This window comes from Tubulanus polymorphus, chromosome 8 (genome assembly GCF_964204645.1).
Source record: "Tubulanus polymorphus chromosome 8, tnTubPoly1.2, whole genome shotgun sequence".
Taxonomy (NCBI): Eukaryota; Metazoa; Nemertea; class Palaeonemertea; order Tubulaniformes; family Tubulanidae; genus Tubulanus; species Tubulanus polymorphus.
Genome location: NC_134032.1, coordinates 15,003,889 through 15,011,455, shown reverse-complemented (window position 1 = coordinate 15,011,455; position 7,567 = coordinate 15,003,889).

Below are 7,567 nucleotides of genomic sequence, written 5' to 3'. Positions count from 1 at the left end.
TACTGGGTGAATGTGAGTTGATAGTACTGCGATCCACTGGTACTGGGTGGATGTAGGTTGATGGTACTGCTATCCACTGGTACTGGGTGGATGTAGGTGGATGGTACTGCGATCCACTGGTACTGGGTTGATGTGGGTGGATGGTACTGCTATCCACTGGTACTGGGTGAATGTGAGTTGATGGTACTGCGATCCACTGGTACTGGGTTGATGTAGGTCGATGGTACTGCTATCCACTGGTACTGGGTGGATGTAGGTGGATGGTACTGCGATCCACTGGTACTGGTTGATGCAGGTTGATGGTACTGCGATCCACTGGTACTGGGTGGATGTGAGTTGATGGTACTGCGATCCACTGGTACTGGGTTGATGTGGGTTGATGGTACTGCGATCCACTGGTACTGGGTTGATGTGGGTGGATGGTACTGCGATACACTGGTACTGGGTGGATGTGGGTGGATGGTACTGGGATTACCTGGTACTGGGTTGATGTGGGTTGATGATACTGCGATCCACTGGTACTGGGTGAATGTAGGTTGATGGTACTGCGATCCACTGGTACTGGGTGGATGTGAGTTGATGGTACTGCGATCCACTGGTACTGGGTTGATGTGGGTTGATGGTACTGCGATCCACTGGTACTGGGTTGATGTGGGTGGATGGTACTGCGATACACTGGTACTGGGTGGATGTGGGTGGATGGTACTGGGATTACCTGGTACTGGGTTGATGTGGGTTGATGATACTGCGATCCACTGGTACTGGGTGAATGTAGGTTGATGGTACTGCGATCCACTGGTACTGGGTGGATGTGAGTTGATGGTACTGCGATCCACTGGTACTGGGTTGATGTGGGTTGATGGTACTGCGATCCACTGGTACTGGGTTGATGTGAGTTGATGGTACTGCGATCCACTGGTACTGGGTGGATGTAGGTGGATGGTACTGCGATCCACTGGTACTGGGTTGATGTGGGTGGATGGTACTGCGATCCACTGGTACTGGGTGGATGTGAGTTGATGGTACTGTGATCCACTGGTACTGGGTGGATGTGAGTTGATGGTACTGCGATCCACTGGTACTGGGTGGATGTAGGTGGATGGTACTGCGATCCACTGGTACTGGGTTGATGTGGGTGGATGGTACTGCGATACACTGGTACTGGGTGGATGTGGGTGGATGGTACTGGGATTACCTGGTACTGGGTTGATGTGGGTTGATGATACTGCGATCCACTGGTACTGGGTGGATGTGAGTTGATGGTACTGCGATCCACTGGTACTGGGTGGATGTAGGTGGATGGTACTGTGATCCACTGGTACTGGGTTGATGTGGGTGGATGGTACTGCGATACACTGGTACTGGGTGGATGTGGGTGGATGGTACTGGGATTACCTGGTACTGGGTTGATGTGGGTTGATGATACTGCGATCCACTGGTACTGGGTGAATGTAGGTTGATGGTACTGCGATCCACTGGTACTGGGTGGATGTGAGTTGATGGTACTGCGATCCACTGGTACTGGGTTGATGTGGGTTGTTGGTACTGCGATCCACTGGTACTGGGTTGATGTGGGTTGATGGTACTGCGATCCACTGGTACTGGGTGAATGTAGGTGGTTGGTACTGCGATCCACTGGTACTGGGTGTATGCGGTTGATGGTACTGCGATCCTGGTACAATTCTCATCACTCTACTGGGTATCAGTCTATAGTACCTGAACTGAGAAGTGAAGCTGTCACACATTGTTAAACCAATTCACGTCTGGCTTCGATCAAATTCATTCTAAAATATAATTAACACATATTCAAAAATCATCATCAGTAAAAAGTTAACAATATTTAGAATCTAAGCCTAAAAGTGTGTCACTTACCCCTTGCATCCTGTTGGATATTTCACACTGCAGCCACTGCTCCAGAATAACTCTACAATCACATTGTTTCTATAGAAACTAGCCTTGGAGCTGGATAAAGGCTAGTCCTGGAGCTGGATAAACGCCAGTCCTGGAGCTGGATAAACGCCAGTCCTGGAGCTGGATAAACGCTAGCCCTGGAGTTGGATAATTGCTAGGCCTGGGGTAAAATCTATGCTAGGCCTTTAATGGATAAACGGTTATGACTTAATTATTACGATTATATATATATATATATATATATATCACTATATATATATAAAAAAAATTCAATGATAAGTAGCGATATGTATGTATAATAATAATAACGATAATAATTAATAATTATAATTATAATAAATTATAATAGATAATTTAAATGATTTTCTATTAAAATCTAGGCCTTTATAATGCTTACTTTATAGGCCTAAATATCTTAATAGGCCGACTACACCATCTACACAAACTACATTCTGTTTTTCAATCATTTATCTAGATTGAAAAGATAATCATAAGGCTGATAGGGCCTAGGCCTATCTCTGACTATCTGTTGCGATTAACTCTGGGTCTATATACAGGGCGTCTCAGAAAATTTGTTACCCAAGCTTTAACGATCGAGTGTAGCCTATTAATCAAAATTCTCATTACGGTCTCATTCAATAGTTAACTAACTCATAAAACCAGAACGAAATGTTATTTTCTCGATAAACACTGAACTTGAGTAAGTATATCGGTTTGGAAATGAATTTTCTGATCGGCACCGACTACTTGCTATCTGCTATACGTGTGACGTCACAAGGGCTACAGTGTGTGCTGTACCTACTCAATACCAACTGCAGATTTCATGATTAAACTTATTTATTAAAGGTGTTATCATTATTTTCATCATGTAATCATTTAAATATATTCAAGATATGACACCGTGTTTCACCTTTATTCGGTGCAGTAGTGCAGACGTAACCGGCGAGGTAAACACGACTACTAAGACTAGATTTTAACCTTATTGAAAGATGGCAGCACTTGTCAAACATAGTGAAATATTAGTAACTAACGATACACGGCGCCGCGGTGTAGACGCACTATAGTGGTATTCCCGTTATTCAACACATTAGGGTGGAATTTTCAAAATGTTCAAATTATCTCCAGCACTATCGAGGGTATTAATTAGTCAGCACTGAAAGGGTTAACAGTTATCAGTAGAGTTTCTCTAAGAGACATATACCAAATACTAATGTACGCGTACAATGCATAAAAAGCACGTCTTATAAGATAAACTAATTTGAATACCACGAATATCAACATAAAACTAGAGGTTCGCGTGTGCTTCAATAATTCTAGCACGTAGCCCCTATTACGTCATCATTAGCGCCATCTACACAGGTATCAGATGAACTACGCGATGTGAAAATATTCCTTCAAATTTACACTTTTCAATCATTTATATTTCAGTAATCCATCACTCATTACAGCTGAAATCTCTCAAGAATGATTATTATGTATTAATTAAACACATTATTATCTATTACTAAAAACATAGGCTTTTTTAGGCAACACTTGATCTTTAAAATTGAGTCAAACCAAAAACTACGGATTGTTCCATTGTGTACGTTTATTGTTAAATGACCAGCTGCTGCCTGTTGAGATATTGATCATTAAATCACTGGATTTCACTTCTTTTGTATTTACCTGTGTCAAAACCGAGGTATTCAAAACATATCTAGCAGGAATCGAAAACTTTAGTCTTCGGAAAGTAACAGATTTTGAGAAATACTGAATCTGATGAGTCAAAATTCTACGATAAAACGTCGATCTCAAGAGTGAAAGCAGTTACCATTTTGAACAAATCTGGAGCAGCTTAATTTGTAAAGAGGACCAACAATTTTATTCAGGGGAAATTTGTCTTTGTTGATTTATGTCATGTCTCAAATCATGTCATATGACAACAGATCATTTATCAATACACGCAAACAATGCAATAATCCTTATTTTCTTATATTGGTTCAACTCCAACCATTTTAATGATCATTCATAAACACATTTAGTGTTCGGCCATGCATGGCGGCTTTTCAACAAATTGAGACACGCTCCCTAACCCTGTACTTCCTAACTGGACGGTGAATCCACAATTCAAGTATTTGCAAACACGTGAAAATCAAATCAAATTCATCAAAAGATGTTTTAGGAGTGTTTAAAATGTAGGCCTATATCAATCTACCAAACAGCTGTGGGCTACCTTATAGAGATACGGCAGCAATGATGAATCGATTATTCAATCGAAACTTTCACATGTTTAAGGTTTCGTTTTGAAAGTAACCCTCGTCTAAATCCTATCCGTCACAGCCACATTCAATTCAATTCAATTCAATTTTATTCCGTAAAATTTGGTGTTCGAATCTTTGTTCGATCGAAAATAATCTTATAAATACGAATAAACAAATCTGTATCATTAACGTAGGTCTTAGTCATTACTGCAACAAAATTCTAGTTCAAAATGATATCCGAATATTTCAGTAGTACATGGTGACCTTGTTGATATAAATTAGATAAAACAAAAACGCCCCCAAGAGACCAAGAAACCAATTGATATAACTTCAGCTCACGTCTCTATTGGATCTGGTTTAATCATATGAAACTTAATCACTTAAGATTAACATAGTTCGAAAAATTTGAAATATTCAAACTTAAGATATTTAATGAATAAAAAGATTATGATTTTGTAAGATTTATGATTCAATGTGGTGATATTTTGATATGGAATTTCAGCGAGATTTGCTAGATGTACTGACTGTTTGAAATGAATTGAATCGATATATTTCAAGGTTTACTAATTGAGATAAAAACTAGTGTAAAAACTTACTTAATTTACAGAAAAGGTCGAGGGAGCGGCCCTTGTTCGTCACTACCTCGACCTTTACCGCCTTCAATGTAGCATAAAAAAAGTCCATGTTGATTGCTGATGTTTTGCTGCTGGTTACTGCTACAATATAAAAGAAAAAATGATAAAAATAAGAATAAAATCAATCAAGAAATCACTTCTTCGAGCGAATGTTCTAGAAAAATAATCAGCAAGTTTGAAGACCATTCGTGATAATCAAAATGATTTCAATCGAAATTTATCATCAGATCTTCTACTGTCTACTTCTTACATATGCAAAGTAGCTACGTTGACCTGGATATAAAATCAGTTCACTGCGATTCGAATGAAAAGGTTTCAATGGTTATTCAAGTCATGGTTGAATAGACAACTGAGCTGTGAACGTATTATATGTTACATACACTTAGATATATCTCTGCACAGTTGCTTTTAGTACGAACATTCTCAAATCAGAAACGTTATTAACTTCAATAATTCAAAACATGAAAATTGCACGCGCGTTCTTAAAAAGACCTAGAATATTCAAAATCGATATACTTCCAGTTATGAGAAACACGGACAAAATTTTTACAATATCAACTGTTCGCCTACCTGTTTAACGGCCGTCTGGGAAGAGGATCAGGTGACCTGGGCTTATATACTGACCGTGTGACGTCATCGCGCTGACCAATGAACAGTCCCGCCAAGATTTTCAAAATGAGATTCGGCCTACTGCCATGAAATGCCACTGGGCTCGGATCCTACACGTGAATGTGTTAGATAGTGGTCGGTTACATAAAATCGAGTGGAGTTTTTGATAAACTGATTTTGCTAATTCTTTTCTCTGCCTTTTGGAAAATGATTAGAAAGTTGTCCTTAAAAGTCCATTCATTATAATGCAAGACAAAGAGGGACTAGTTTTATTCTGGATACATGATAGATATAATACTAGCATCATCTAACTGCGAACTGTGAGATAGCGGCCCTGTCCGGGTCAGACTCCCTCATATCTACATGAAGTAGCAGCCCCTGTCCCGGGTCAGACTCCCTCGGCATATCTATACTGAAATAGCGGCCCTGTCCGGGTCAGACTCCCTCATATCTACATGAAGTAGCAGCCCCTGTCCCGGGTCAGACTCCCTCATATCTACATGAAGTAGCCCTAGTGTCTTGGGTCAGGCTCTCCCTCAAATGAAAGAGTCTTGTCCTTAGGGTCAGACCTCATCTCGGCCAACTTGGTTTGCGCAAACCATTTAGGTTACGCCTAAACAAGGACGCCGGTTCATAAAAACCGGCTTACCCTAGCCGAATAGAGGATTTACAGGACGCACAACAATTATTAACACTGGCTCAGGGTGGTCCCGATGCCAAATAGAGCAGATCTACAGGGGTGTCCCAGATTCGAACCCAGTCCTGATTCTGAGTGGTCGATGATGGATAGAGGATGTACAGGGGTGTCCCGGGGTCGAATCCAGTAATTACTGATACTGATTCAGAGTGGTCCTGATGTTGAATAGAGGATGTACACGGTTATTACTGACACTGAATCCAGTAATTACTGATACTGATTCAGAGTGGTCCTGATGCTGAATAGAGGATGTACACGGTTATTACTGACACTGAATCCAGTAATTACTGATACTGATTCAGAGTGGTCCTGATGCTGAATAGAGGATGTACACGGTTATTACTGACACTGAATCCAGTAATTACTGATACTGATTCAGAGTGGTCCTGATGCTGAATAGAGGATGTACACGGTTATTACTGACACTGAATCCAGTAATTACTGATACTGATTCAGAGTGGTCCTGATGCTGAATAGAGGATGTACACGGTTATTACTGACACTGAATCCAGTAATTACTGATACTGATTCAGAGTGGTCCTGATGCTGAATAGAGGATGTACACGGTTATTACTGACACTGAATCCAGTAATTACTGATACTGATTCAGAGTGGTTCTGATGCTGAATAGACGATGTACAAGGAGTGTACACAGTTACTGACACTGAATCCAGTACTGATACTGATTCAGAGTGGTCCTGATGATGGATAGAGGATGTACAGGGATCTCGTACGCGGCCTCTTCGGGTACAATGCAAATTGTTGGATTGAAATAAAGTTTTCTAATCAGATATAGTTATTCTATAATGAAAACAATTATAACTGTCTTATTTTGCCGTAAGGTGCTGCCGCTATGTCCATCGTTGGCGGAATTTACATACACTAAAAAAAGTTAACTCTGGCAAGCTAGGGTTACAGAGTAACTGAGACAGCACGTCGATTGCCAGAGTTGACTGTAGTTAGTGTATGAAAATCCCGCCAACGATGAGCATAGCGGCAGCACCGTACGGTGAAATGTTGAACCTAGTAATTACTGATACTGATTCTGAATGGCAGATGCTGAATAGAGGATGTACAGGGGTGTCCCGGGTTCGAACCCAGTAATTACTGATACTGATTCAGAGTGGTCCTGATGCGGAATAGAGGTTGTACAGGAGTGTCCCAGGTTCGAACCCAGTAATTACCGATACTGATTCAGAGTGGTGCTGATGCGGAATAGAGGTTGTACAGGGGTGTCCCAGGTTCGAACCCAGTAATTACTTATACTGATTCAGAGTGGTCCTGATGCGGAATAGAGGTTGTACAGGAGTGTCCCGGGTTTGAACCCAGTAATTACTGACACCGATTTTGAGTGGTGCTGATGCTGGATAGATACAGGGGTCCCGTACACGGCCCCTCCTTTCTTTGCCTCCTCACATTCCAGTTGTCCAATATCCCGCAGCCTCCTAACAGCAAAATGAGAGTAGACAACAAAC